The sequence below is a fragment of the Trachurus japonicus genome, chromosome 21, assembly GCF_045865225.1.
Source record: "Trachurus japonicus isolate A0001 chromosome 21, Traja_1.0".
In the NCBI taxonomy this organism is placed as follows: domain Eukaryota; kingdom Metazoa; phylum Chordata; class Actinopteri; order Carangiformes; family Carangidae; genus Trachurus; species Trachurus japonicus.
In genome coordinates, this window is record NC_140927.1 from 34,167,621 (window position 1) to 34,181,697 (window position 14,077).

Sequence of the window (14,077 nt, forward strand, 5' to 3'; positions counted from 1 at the left end):
CTTTATATGTCCCCTGAGGACGTTCACAACAGACAGAGACACTTTGGTTGCAGACCTGGTCCAACAACACGTCGTACAAACTGGTTCTTTTGTACAATAACCTGAGTCTGACTGTCAGTTACAGCTTACATCTGATCAGCTGATCCACGTCCTCCTTTAAACTCAATGCCTAAGTCCTTTGAGTCGTTGCTCTTTAAAGACAGACAGCTGGGTTCAGGAGAGTCTGGTCTCTGCTGCTGGATCCTGAAACAACAACACAACTCATATTTTACAGTTTTAGGTTTTCAAAATAATTCTCTGCAAAGTTATTTTAAGGGTTACAAATGTGAATGAGTTCATTTTCCTACATTTTGTAACAATGGGCCTCATTCACCAATATCTCTTTAAGTTCATTCATCTTCTATCCAGCTCATCCTCACTAGGGTGGAGGGTGAGCTGGAGCCTTTCTCAGCTGACTTTGGGCAGGAGGCGGGGTTCACCCTGGACAGGTCACCAGTCTATCACAGGGCCAACACATACACACACACATTCACACCTATGGGTGATTTAGAGTCACCAGTTAACCTGCATGTCTTTGGTCTGTGGGAGGAAGCTGGAGAGAACCCACACATGCACGGGGAGAACATGCAAACTCTACATCAGATTCATGAACGTGTTGTTAAAGGTGCTTGAGGCAAGATCAAGGAATAAAACTCACTAGCGATACAACGGCCGTAGCGGCCGTCAGGGTTACTGCAGCCATATCAGCCAAGCTGGTGCGGGAGCGCGCATCAACTCTCCACAGCAGCAGCTGATGCTGTGACAGTGACACTGTGGCTGAATTGGAAACGGCAGAACGTTATACCAGTGTTTTCCACTAATCAGCCGCCACAGTTTGGTTTGTGTCCGCCGCAGCAGTCTCTCACAGAAAAAAAGAACATTTTTCACTATCCCTCATCTCTGCCAGTCAGCCCCTCTACCTGCTGTCTCTCTCACGACACACACACACACACCGCACACACCGCACACACACACACACACACACACACACACACACACACACACACACACACAGCGTTTGGCTGTTAATAAACAGTAAATGCGCCATGCCGCGCTCATTGTACAGTGCTCAATTTACCGCGACACCGGGAGGTTGACCGCCCGGGCATCAGGTCAGCAGCGGCCGCCGCCGCCGCCTCTGTGAGCCGCTGCTGCTGCTCGGCTGCTCTAGTGGCTCTGCTCCTCCGAACACGTCGGAGAATTTCCTTACAGACGTTGTTTGGATAAACTGACCACGGATGAATCAATCGGCTCATTGTAAAACTATTTATTTATTTATTGAAGTAGCCTAAATATGGTGATTTTTGTACGTACAGAGCCCCAAGGCTGCGCTGCTCACACACACCTGAAGCTTCACTTTTCATTCAAATGAACTAATGCGACTGCCACAGTGCCACTGTTAGATATCATCAATGAGACCAGCATTTATCTCATCAAAACAATTAAACCAGCCGGCAGAAAACCTCTAAAAACCTGTGGGGAAGTTACTCGGCTGGTTTTCTTCCCTGGGAGGAGGAGAACAGAGGACAGAGGTTGCCCGGCCGATGAGCTCAGCTCCCCGGCTGCAGCCTCCGTGACGAGCCGCTGCTGCTGCTGCTGCTGCTGCTGCGTGTGTGGCTCTGCACTCCTCCGAAAAATGTCGGAGCAAACCTAGTACTTACAGACGTTGGATAAACTGACAACAGATTGGGAATCTAAACCGTCACTTTCTCGCATGAAAAAATATTAAAATGTAAGAAAGTGACGTTATTTCTCTACTCGCTGCTCGCGTAACTGTTCAGGCTGCAAGACATCCGCCGACAACTGGTCGCACTCGCAAGCGGAGGAAGGCCGAAGCTGTCGAGGACGCGCATGCAGCGTCATTTGACGTCACATCCGCGGACAGCGCGGGAAATTCGGACCCAGAATTGCAGCGCATTATGCAGCACACAGCCTGTTCAAGGCAACGGAGAGATACGCGAGTGGGCTCATTCTTTTTGGTTTTTAACGCTTCATCGCCCATCAGCAGTAAAAAACTTAAAACGCATGTGCATTTCTTGCCTCATGAACCTTTAAATCAAGAATGCCAGAGAAGGTGAGTTGAGAAGGAAAGTTAAAATGTCCAAACAAAAATCTACAGGGAGCGTCGGACTCCAAACATAGAAAGAAGTTTAGTGCTGAAGTGGAGCGACTGCTGCAGGAAGTGAACAAAAAGCTGCTGTTATATTTAGCAGCGTCAGCAGTGGATGTAATAACAGAAAGAAAGATGCATGGGATGCTGTCAGTCATTCACTGAACGTGTGTCTGAGTTATAACTCAGCTTTTAATGAGAATCATTGAAATGTGACTCCACAGGAATAACATTCAACAGAAACTCAAAACCTTTGAAATGTAGTTTTGTCTCTTACATCTGATCAGCTGATCCACGTCCTCCTTTAAAGTTAACGATAATGCCCTTTGAGACGTTGCTCTTTAAAGACAGACAGCTGGGTTCAGCAGAGTCTGGTCTCTGCTGCTGGATCCTGAAACAACAACACAACTGATAAATGTGCATGTTGGAGAAAAAATGATGAAACATATCTTCAATCTTTTAAAGGGTTAGTTCGGGTCTTTTGATATGAATCTATATGGCATCCCCATCACCAGTTACGTGCTGTGACAGCGACTTTCCCCGTACTGCGTCCCGTGAGCGGAGTTCCGGTCTGGTTTCGGTGCTGACGAATGTAGTCCGGCTAGTTGGCTGGGGTCACGAAAATAAAGCGTTTTTCTTCTCAAAACAATATGCGTTCAAAAGAGTGATACATTTGCATCACAAAACCGTTGTCCACGAAAAAGTCTGACCTCGCAATCGCTTGGCGCTATTTTCTCTCCCTCCGTATCACTGCGCGCTGCCGCCTGTAGACGGCTGTGCGTGTTTCCATCAGCTGTTTCACTGAGTTTACTGCTCGGATATAGATTATATAGATTCATATCAAAAGACCCGAACTAACCCTTTAATAAACACAACAACTGACTTCTAGAGAGAAAAGTCTTTCTGACTGTTTTAAACTCTGACCTTTGACCTGTGGTCTGGCTCTTGGTTTTAGAGGGAGGGGCTCCCTCCTCTCTGTCCTCACACTGATCCATGCTGCTGAGCTCACATCCACATCAGCTCACACACACTTTGTAGCTTCACCTGCAGAGGAAACACACATCATTCATCTGCACAGCAGCTCACATGTCCATCATGTCTCCAGCTGCTCCTCCACTGATTGGCTCTTCTCCTCTGCTTCATATCAGTGTCAGCTGAATGCAGTCACACAGCAGTGAGGAAGAGGAAGCTGCCATCAGCTGCTCTACTTCTACTATCAGTCCACTAGATGGCGTCATGGAGCTGCAGCCCAGCAACATGATCCATGGACCACTGTTTCCATCCACTGACACACACAAGGACTGAGATCCACTGAGTTGATGTGACACAGTCTCTGTGTGGACAGCGTCCCTGTAGAAAACCACTGGACCAAACAAGCTACACACACAACAACTGGGCCAAGACTTATTTCACCTCACAGCTCCACTATCACAGCAACTTCCATCAGGATTTTTTTTTCTTAACGCGTTCTTCTTTTTTTTTAATGGCAGCAAATAGTAACATCTATTGTCTTCTGGGGTCAAAATGACCTCAACTGGTTTGACGGCTAAAAAGCACAAAACAACATTATCACACACATTTATGTTTCATCTTCTTATTCAACTTCAGACCAACCTATTAATACTAATTTCACCCTTTTTTTGTAATTAATACCTCATTTATATTACATTAACAATACATTATACCTATTTTTTGAGTTTCACAAAACAGAAAATCTGAATAATTTCAAATATAGTAAAGATCAAAGGAAAATGAATTAATGGATTAACAGACACTGGTGTATGACAAACTTCCATCAGGATTTTTTTTGTTAACCTTTTCATTTTTTTTTTTTTATGGCAGCAAATAGTAACATCAAAATGACCCCAACTGGGTGATGTGGGTTAGGGTTAAAAAGCACAAAACATTATCACACATATTTGTGTTATAAAACAAATCAACATTCATTTCCAAAACATTTAACACCCAGTTGCCCCTCACCCAGCTGCCCCTCATCCAGCTGCCCCTCACCCAGCTGCCCCTCACCCAGCTGCCCCTCATCCAGCTGCCCCTCACCCAGCTGCCCCTCATCCAGCTGCCCCTCACCTAGCTGCCCCTCACCCAGCTGCCCCTCACCCAGCTGCCCCTCACCCAGCTGCCCCTCACCTAGCTGCCCCTCACCCAGCTGCCCCTCACCCAGCTGCCCCTCACCTAGCTGCCCCTCACCTAGCTGCCCCTCACCTAGCTGCCCCTCACCCAGCTGCCCCTCATCCAGCTGCCCCTCACCCAGCTGCCCCTCATCCAGCTGCCCCTCACCCAGCTGCCCCTCATCCAGCTGCCCCTCACCTAGTTGCCCCTCACCTAGCTGCCCCTCACCCAGCTGCCCCTCATCTAGCTGCCCCTCACACAGCTGCCCCTCACCCAGCTGCCCCTCACCTAGCTGCCCCTCATCCAGCTGCCCCTCATCCAGCTGCCCCTCATCTAGCTGCCCCTCACACAGCTGCCCCTCATCCAGCTGCCCCTCATCCAGCTGCCCCTCATCTAGCTGCCTCTCACCTAGCTGCCCCTCATCCAGCTGCCCCTCACACAGCTGCCCCTCACCCAGCTGCCCCTCACCTAGCTGCCCCTCATCCAGCTGCCCCTCATCCAGCTGCCCCTCATCTAGCTGCCCCTCACACAGCTGCCCCTCACCCAGCTGCCCCTCACCTAGCTGCCCCTCATCCAGCTGCCCCTCATCTAGCTGCCCCTCACACAGCTGCCCCTCACCCAGCTGCCCCTCACCTAGCTGCCCCTCACCCAGCTGCCCCTCATCCAGCTGCCCCTCACCTAGCTGCCCCTCACCTAGCTGCCCCTCACCCAGATCCTGCCCCTCACCTAGCTGCCCCTCACCCAGCTGCCCCTCACCCAGCTGCCCCTCACCCAGCTGCCCCTCACCTAGCTGCCCCTCACCTAGCTGCCCCTCACCTAGCTGCCCCTCACCCAGCTGCCCCTCATCCAGCTGCCCCTCACCCAGCTGCCCCTCATCCAGCTGCCCCTCACCCAGCTGCCCCTCATCCAGCTGCCCCTCATCCAGCTGCCCCTCACCCAGCTGCCCCTCACCTAGCTGCCCCTCACCCAGCTGCCCCTCACCTAGCTGCCCCTCATCCAGCTGCCCCTCACCCAGCTGCCCCTCACCTAGTTGCCCCTCACCTAGCTGCCCCTCACCCAGCTGCCCCTCACCTAGCTGCCCCTCACCTAGCTGCCCCTCACCTAGCTGCCCCTCACCTAGCTGCCCCTCACCCAGCTGCCCCTCACCCAGCTGCCCCTCACCTAGCTGCCCCTCATCTAGCTGCCCCTCACCTAGCTGCCCCTCACCTAGCTGCCCCTCACCCAGCTGCCCCTCACCTAGCTGCCCCTCACCCAGCTGCCCCTCACCCAGCTGCCCCTCACCCAGCTGCCCCTCACCCAGCCCCAGCTGCCCCTCACCTAGCTGCCCCTCACCCAGCTGCCCCTCACCCAGCTGCCCCTCACCTAGCTGCCCCTCACCCAGCTGCCCCTCACCCAGCTGCCCCTCACCTAGCTGCCCCTCACCCTCACCTAGCTGCCCCTCATCCAGCTGCCCCTCACCTAGCTGCCCCTCACCCAGCTGCCCCTCACCCAGCTGCCCCTCTCCTAGCTGCCCCTCACCCAGCTGCCCCTCACCTAGCTGCCCCTCACCTAGCTGCCCCTCACCCAGCTGCCCCTCACCCAGCTGCCCCTCCCCCAGCTGCCCCTCACCCAGCTGGCCCTCACCTAGCTGCCCCAGTTGCCCCTCACCCAGCTGCCCCTCCCCCAGCTGCCCCTCACCCAGCTGCCCCTCCCCCAGCTGCCCCTCACCCAGCTGCCCCTCACCTAGCTGCCCCTCACCCAGCTGCCCCTCACCCAGCTGCCCCTCACCTAGCTGCCCCTCCCCCAGTTGCCCCTCACCTAGCTGCCCCTCACCTAGCTGCCCCTCACCCAGCTGCCCCTCACCCAGCTGCCCCTCACCTAGCTGCCCCTCACCCAGCTGCCCCTCACCTAGCTGCCCCTCACCCAGCTGCCCCTCCCCTAGCTGCCCCTCACCTAGCTGCCCCTCACCCAGCTGCCCCTCACCTAGTTGCCCCTCAACTAGCTGCCCCTCACCCAGCTGCCCCTCCCCTAGCTGCCCCTCACTTAGCTGCCCCTCACCCAGCTGCCCCTCATCCAGCTGCCCCTCACCCAGCTGCCCCTCACCTAGCTGCCCCTCACCTAGTTGCCCCTCACCTAGCTGCCCCTCACCCAGCTGCCCCTCCCCCAGCTGCCCCTCACCTAGTTGCCCCTCACCTAGCTGCCCCTCACCCAGCTGCCCCTCATCCAGCTGCCCCTCATCCAGCTGCCCCTCACCTAGCTGCCCCTCACCCAGCTGCCCCTCATCCAGCTGCCCCTCACCCAGCTGCCCCTCACCCAGCTGCCCCTCACCTAGCTGCCCCTCACCTAGCTGCCCCTCACCCAGCTGCCCCTCACCTAGCTGCCCCTCACCTAGCTGCCCCTCACCTAGCTGCCCCTCCCCCAGTTGCCCCTCCCCCAGATCCTGCCCCACCACTCTAAAGGGTTATTCTGCGTTCTTCCCTCACCAGACTGATGTCAAAACAGACAAAATGGGCCAAAAGTCAACGCACACATCTGCACACAACACAGTCTCACTACAGCATCAGAGGACACATGCAGACTGGTTCTGAATGAAGACTGATGCTGAAACGTTGGTTCTGAATGTGCTGATGCTGTTAAATGTTCAATGTTTTGGAAATGAATGTTGATTTGTTTTATAACACAAATATGTGTGATAATGTTATGTTGTGTGCTTTTTAGCCGTCAAACCAGGTGGAGTCATTTCCTGTTTTGTGAAACTCAGAAAATAGGTTTTATTTCATATAAATGAGGTGTGAAATTAGTGTTAACAGGTTGGTCTGAAGTTGAATAAAAAGATGAAACACAACTTGTGTGATAATGTTATGTTTTGTGCTCTTCTGTCCTCTGGGGACAAAGAGTGTTACTAAATTCAATAAAACACACATAATTCAACCACATTGTTTCTAATTTATTTTAACTATTAACACCATAGTATTGAACAAATCCACTAACCCATCCACTGACTCTGCTTCTGCTCTTATTCCAGCTTCTACCCACAACATCCACACAACATGGAGGACACGGTTCTACCCACAACATCCACACAACATGGAGGACACGGTTCTACCCACAACATCCACACAACATGGAGGACACGGTTCTGTCGGTCCAGACTTTACAGCTACAGCTCTGACTCAGCTACAGTCACATTATAACAACACAACAACAACACAACAACAACACAACGACACGTTGAAGGGCAGAGAACTCAGGTAACGACAGGTGTTAACCAGGAAAACATTCAGACTGTTCAGTGATTTATTCATTTTAACTGTAGAATGTAAAACTGTTGAAAGGACAATAAACCATAAAGACTGACTGAAAAAAATATGGAAAGCATACATTAACGTTAAGTTGTTAGCTCAATGTCCTTCATGACCAAATTTGAGTGAGGGCACTTTAATAAAAGCAACTAATCAATTAATCAGGATAGTATATGAATATATTGTTTTCCAATACTTTAGATAACTAACACACCACACCATCAGAGTTATTAGCTATAGCTAGTTATTATGTCAAGTAAAGTTCATAGCAACCGTTCTGGACCATTTACAGTATTTTAATGAATGTTTATCCACACCATTCTGGAAAGCACATACCTGCTTAACACGGTATCACTACCTCCTTCACATGGTGGAGAGTCTTCCTCAACACTTATTTCAGCCTCCTCCTGCACCATAAGGGCACTGGTAACACGTGAAGGACCTGCTGCTGAAGCTGCAGCATCGCTGCTTCTCGCCCTTCTCGCTTTTTTTTTTTACTTTTCTTTTCCGTTTTCGTGCGCTGGTGCTCTCTCTCTCTCTCTCTCTCTCTCTCTCTCTCTCTCTCTCTCTCTCTCTCTCTCTCTCTCTCTCTCTCTCTCTCTCTCTCTCTCTCTCTCTCTCTCTCTCTCTCTCTCTCTATGACTCCTCATCATTAAAAGGGATTGGACGAGGGGGGGTCTAGAACATGCGTGGGTGGGACTCCTGGGCCTCTGTAGCCTCTCTGCTGTGTCTGCAGCTGAGCACTGTGGGCCGAGCCATGCGTGTCTCTCTCCCTGGGCCGAGTTAAATAAATATATACATTTAAAAAAACGGCCGCCTAAAACTCCCGGTACTCCCTCTGGCCAATCCGCCCCTGCTTTCGATCAACCGAGTTGAGGCTAAATTCAGACAGGATAACCAACATATCCCGGCTTAATCCCTTATCTAGGTTTCGAACAACAGGCCCCCGGTTCTGTCGGTCCAGACTTTACAGCTACAGCTCTGACTCAGCTACAGTCACATTATAACAACACAACAACAACACAACGACAACACAACGACACGTTGAAGGGCAGAGAACTCAGGTAACGACAGGTGTTAACGAGGAAAACATTCAGACTGTTCACCTTACCTTCACACGGGGAAATAAACTGCCACACAACCGCGTGGTGAAAGTGAAAGTAAAAAGTAAAAAGAGGAAGTGGGGGAGGGGAGGTGACTTCTGTAATCTGAGTAGACAGACTGGTGTTTTTACTGCTGTTTATTTCTACTACTGAACCATAAAGAGTTAAAACATTAATGATAATATCGATCTCCAGTCCGCCGCTTGTCAGAAGAACATGTGTGTGTTTCCCCTGTGTGTGTTGTGTTGTTGTGATGTGGTCAGGAGCGTCAGCAGGGGGCGACACTGATCCACTGCAGCAGGGACAACACCCACAGGAGAAGAACTGGGAGCTTCCTAGAAAACATCCATGGAAAAGCAGATTTTTGTTTTGTTTTTTGTGCTTTATTGAGGTGAGATGAGCATAACAGCATTATCTAAGCACATAACATAGACATATGTTGACATTATGCATTATACAGAAAGATAAAGGTGGACAAAGCAGACAGGGGGATCATGAAAAAAGGAGACAAAAATGACAATGACAATAAAAAATAATGACAATTTAAAAAAAAAAGAGGAAAAAACATAAAATAAACATTGCCAGATGATAAGGAATCCATCTTTCTTATAAAGGTTCTTAAGGAAGAGAAGATGGGAGAGGTCTTGGAAGATGGAGGGACTGCAGGTGTTCAAATCAGTGCATCCTATCCTATAATACTTTCCAGCGTCTCTATGGTGATAATTAACCTGCAGCTGAACATAAACCAACCTGAAAATGAAATAATAAATGTAACCTGTGAAGTTTTTTTATTTTTTTTTATTATTAAACATTTATATATACACACATACAAATATTCAAACAATAAACATACCATGAACAGACAAACAAAAAATATATACATATATACACTGAAAGGGGTACCAACACTATATTAGGGTGACATCAGGTAAATTGGGCCATCAGGTAAAATGAGCCAGTTAAGGTTTGAGCCTCCTAGCTTTTTAAGTTTTAACAGGCAATGGCTGTAAATGATTTCAAATTGTTGCTACAACTGTACTTGAAAAAAAAAACAATTGATTTGAGTGATCTCTGGTTGCTGTTGTGGGACAATGCTTTATATCCAGCCTGCTGAGGAGAAGTGTGCGAAAAGTGGCCTGGCAAACAAATTTCACTTGAAACTGATAAGGTTGATAACTCCGTAAAAAAACAGATCTACAATAAAAAATGTGATTTATAATACACATTGTGATTCCCCCCATTGGATAGAATGCAAAATTCTTGCTAAGCTTACTTATTTTTAATTTAAATGCATTTTTTGTGGGTGGCTCAATTTACCTTAATGCATCATGGTAAATTGAGCCATGCATTTCAGCTAAAATGGGCCACATACAAAACACAGTCTTACACTGAAGTTACACAGAAATTGAGGGTGCAAAACATGTTCAAAGTTAGATATATATCCAAGGTTGGTCAGTGCCACTCATGGTGCCATTAGCACTGTGGGGGAAAAATGGCATCTATAATGCCACACACACACATATACACACAGTAAAAGAGCCTATAACATAGTCAGCTAACAAAGAGCATAGCAACAACATGATCATGTAATTTTAAAATGCATTTTAAGATTAAAAAATGTCTTCAACCTCTTATGTTTTTACTGTTAATGTTAAGTTTAGTGTTGTAGTTTAGTAGTAGTGTCAATTAATTATTAAAATTTTAATGATTTCTGCTAAAATTACTGTGTTGTTCTCTCTTGGCCCAATTTAACTGAACGGCTGGCCCATTTTACCTGAACCTTCATCGTACCTCGAGAGGGAATATCCCGATACTTTAACTCTCATAATTCCAAAATAATTATACTTTTTAATTTTTTTTTCACACAGAAACATTTAAGAGACCTATGTCGATTTTTAAGAATATCAATGGATTTCATGCATAGCGTTTTTGATGGTCTTATTAGTCGTTTACCAAAAAGTGGCCCATTTTACCTGACTTCACCCTATAGGTATTATTAAATAGTTGTTTGCAATAATTTATAATATTCCAAGGTTTTTATAGCTTTTCTGTCTTTCATATTCTGTAATAGCTGCATGTAATATCTGATTTCTATTTTAAACTCATAAAAATATGTTTATTTGGATGACCATTTACATTTATGGATATAATATTTTCCTTGTAAAATAAAAAGATTCAACAGAAACAATTCCTTTCCCTTAAGGTTTTTTTCATCATAAGTAAGAATTATATATATATATATTTTTAGTTTAATCTTGATGCCTGTCAAACATTTAAACATGTTTTCTAGTTCTATCCAAAACAAATGAGTATAACGACATTCAAAACAAAGATGACAAATATTTTCCTCCTCCTGTTCACAAAAAGTACAGTGGATATTAATATTTTTAAATTTAGAGATGGCCTGATTGACCGGGTGAATTGAGTGTATAATTTTAAAGGAAACTTCCTTCATTTTGTTTGTGACACAGTATTTGTTATTTGAAGTCCATACTGAGTTCCAGATGTTTGAATTGTTATGACCCGTGTGGACCGGAGCTCCGTGTCCGTGGGTGTTTTTGGAGAGAGAGAGAGAGAGAGAGAGAGAGAGACTGAGACCGGAGAGACTCCCGGTGAAGCGGCCCCGTTAAGAGGCTCCGTTCACCGCTGACACGATGCCCGCGAACAGCGCGAAGAAGCGGCAGCAGCAGCGAAGAGACACCGCGGTAACAACACGTCATGTAGCTACTGTTACTGTAACGTTACTGTGGGCGATTCCACCAAAAGAGTGCCATTTCTGTCCCCAGCATATTAAATGTAGCCTATAAAAACATGTAATAATATAATATAAATTGCATTTAATTAATAAACAAAGCACCATACACATGAATCACTGTAGAAATTAAAGATATATAATTTTTAATTACTATAAAAAGGCTTTCAAAGCACTGAAACAGCCTTTGTTGCATGTCCCCACAGCCAAACGCTATAGTTTACCACAATGCATTATGAATAAAATCCTTCTAAAATCTCATTTTTTTGCATATTAGTGTGACTTTATATTATATCTACACTTATATAACATTTTTTAAATTAAAACCTAATTATATTTTGGTTAAAATTCACATTTTAGTCCCGTCCCCAGGTTTTCACTCAGTGCTGTTAAACACATTCTACACTCTAAAAGTTTTGGACCATCCCACCAGTGACATGTTCAGCAGGAAGTGACATCATTTAGGTCTTTTGAAAGTCATGGGAAGACCAACATTAAATTCTGTAATTTATTTTTCCTGAAACTGAATGATATTGTAGCTATGTCAGGGTCGGTCACTCTTAAAACTCATTCCTGTTACCTAAATTATCTCTAGACAGTGTTTGTTGATATCAAAAGTAAAATATTCAGTTAAATCCTAAGAATGTGCTCTGTGTGCTCCAGCTATTAGTATAGATGCTATTTGGCTGGATTTCACACAATTGCTGATTTTATGCTAAAAACTCATTGCTGTTACCCTCATTGCTGTTACTCATACTTCAAAAATGCAATGATAAAAGCAGCAATAAATTAAATAAAGTAGCCTGAGATTGACCAGTACTCACTTTGAATGAGTAAATGTGTATATTAAAAAATTCTATACTGAAATGGAATGAAAAATGAAGTTTAATTTTTAAGGGTTACAATGAGCAAATGGCACTCTTTTGGCGGAATGACCCCTGTACCGAGGAACTGTAACTAAGTACTCCGTTACTAAGTACTGCACTCTAAGTAGCTACTGTTACTGTAACGTTACTGTACCGAGGAACTGTAACTAAGTACTCCGTTACTAAGTACTGCACTCTAAGTAGCTCCTGGAGTATTTCCATGACATGCTGCTGCAGCTACTCCATCACTACTAACGTTACAGTTCAGAGGAACATGTTGAACATTGATTTTACTTTACCAGTGAACAACACATTTAAACCTGAACTCTATACAGTAACTATGTAGCAGCAGTTCAGTATATTTACTCATTATCTTATTTCCAGATCAACCACTTTATGTTTTTGTTTCACAATAATTCACAGGGACATATGAACTTTTTCCTTCATTCATCTGACAAACATGACTCAATTAAAACATATCAAACAACACAGTGTGTTAAGTTTTATTGTTTTGTTTTAATACCTTTTTATCAAAGAAATCATTCAGAGAAACAATAACAGTAGAATAAAAAACAGTAGAATTATAATGAAAATACTATTTCTATATATGGATTAAGTTGGTTTCCCAGAGAATGAATCAGGTCTTTTTTCTTTCCAAGAAAAAACATTAAAAAGTTTTTTTTCCATATTGAGATTCTCTTTTTTATTAATTTTTTTATTGAATGTGGTGATAACATGATGAGTTTTAGATGATGTAGCAGTTGTAATTAGTTCTTTATCACCAAGAACATGAATGAAACAGATTAATGCTACTTAGACACTCAATAACTGAATATAAAGTGATTTCCTCTTTCTACCTGTAATAAATATTACTATTACTACAGTATTTGTGAGTAACGTACCTGAACTATCCTGTGTGTGTGTGTGTGTGTGTGTGTGTGTGTGGGTCGGTACCGTCTGCTGGGAGTGGACCTGAGGGAGGAGGAGCAGCTGGAGGAGGCGCTGGCTGCAGCCGGTCTGGACCGGTCCGCTCCGACCCTGGTTCTGTCTGAGGTGGTGCTCACGTACATGGAGACACAACGGTAAACACTGAGTGTGTCTATGTAGTATAGTACGTGATAGAAATACTCTGTTTTCTGTGTGTTTAGTAAATATTTTGTTTGGAGAAAAAAACTTGTTCTCATTTCTTTACACACTGTTCGATCCCCGGCAATGAAGCTTATTATGTGATGTGAAGTCGTTGTTTAGCCTCTTTTATCTCACATTTGAGACATTTGGTGAAAGAAGAACGACAGGAAACATTTATGGTTAAAGCCCCAGTGTGTAACTTATTTGGCTTTTTATTAGCAAAAATCAAATATGTCTTTCTTTTTCTTTTTAGAGAATATTACGTTACTAATTATTTCCACAAAGTAGGCTATCTATTAAAATACGACCAATTATTAAAGTGTTGGAAATATATAACTCATTAATTAATTGTCTCCGATACCAAATGTTTAAGTTAATTTTAATCTTTTTTTTTTATTATTACAAATGACACTGACTCTAGCATTTATATTTCTACCAATTCAATGTTACGTATGGACCAGTATCTGAGCATTTACCTTTACTTTGGTGCCACATCTGCCGATACGGTTCAGACATAATCTTTTTTTGGAAAGTGACGGTATTTAGGAATCTTTACGATTAATTAATTGTGGCGTTTAATACCATGATTAACTGTGAAAAACAAGTAATGGTGACATCCCTAGTAGAGAGAACACCTGAGTTCATCTGAATGTTCATGTCAGTGCCTTTTA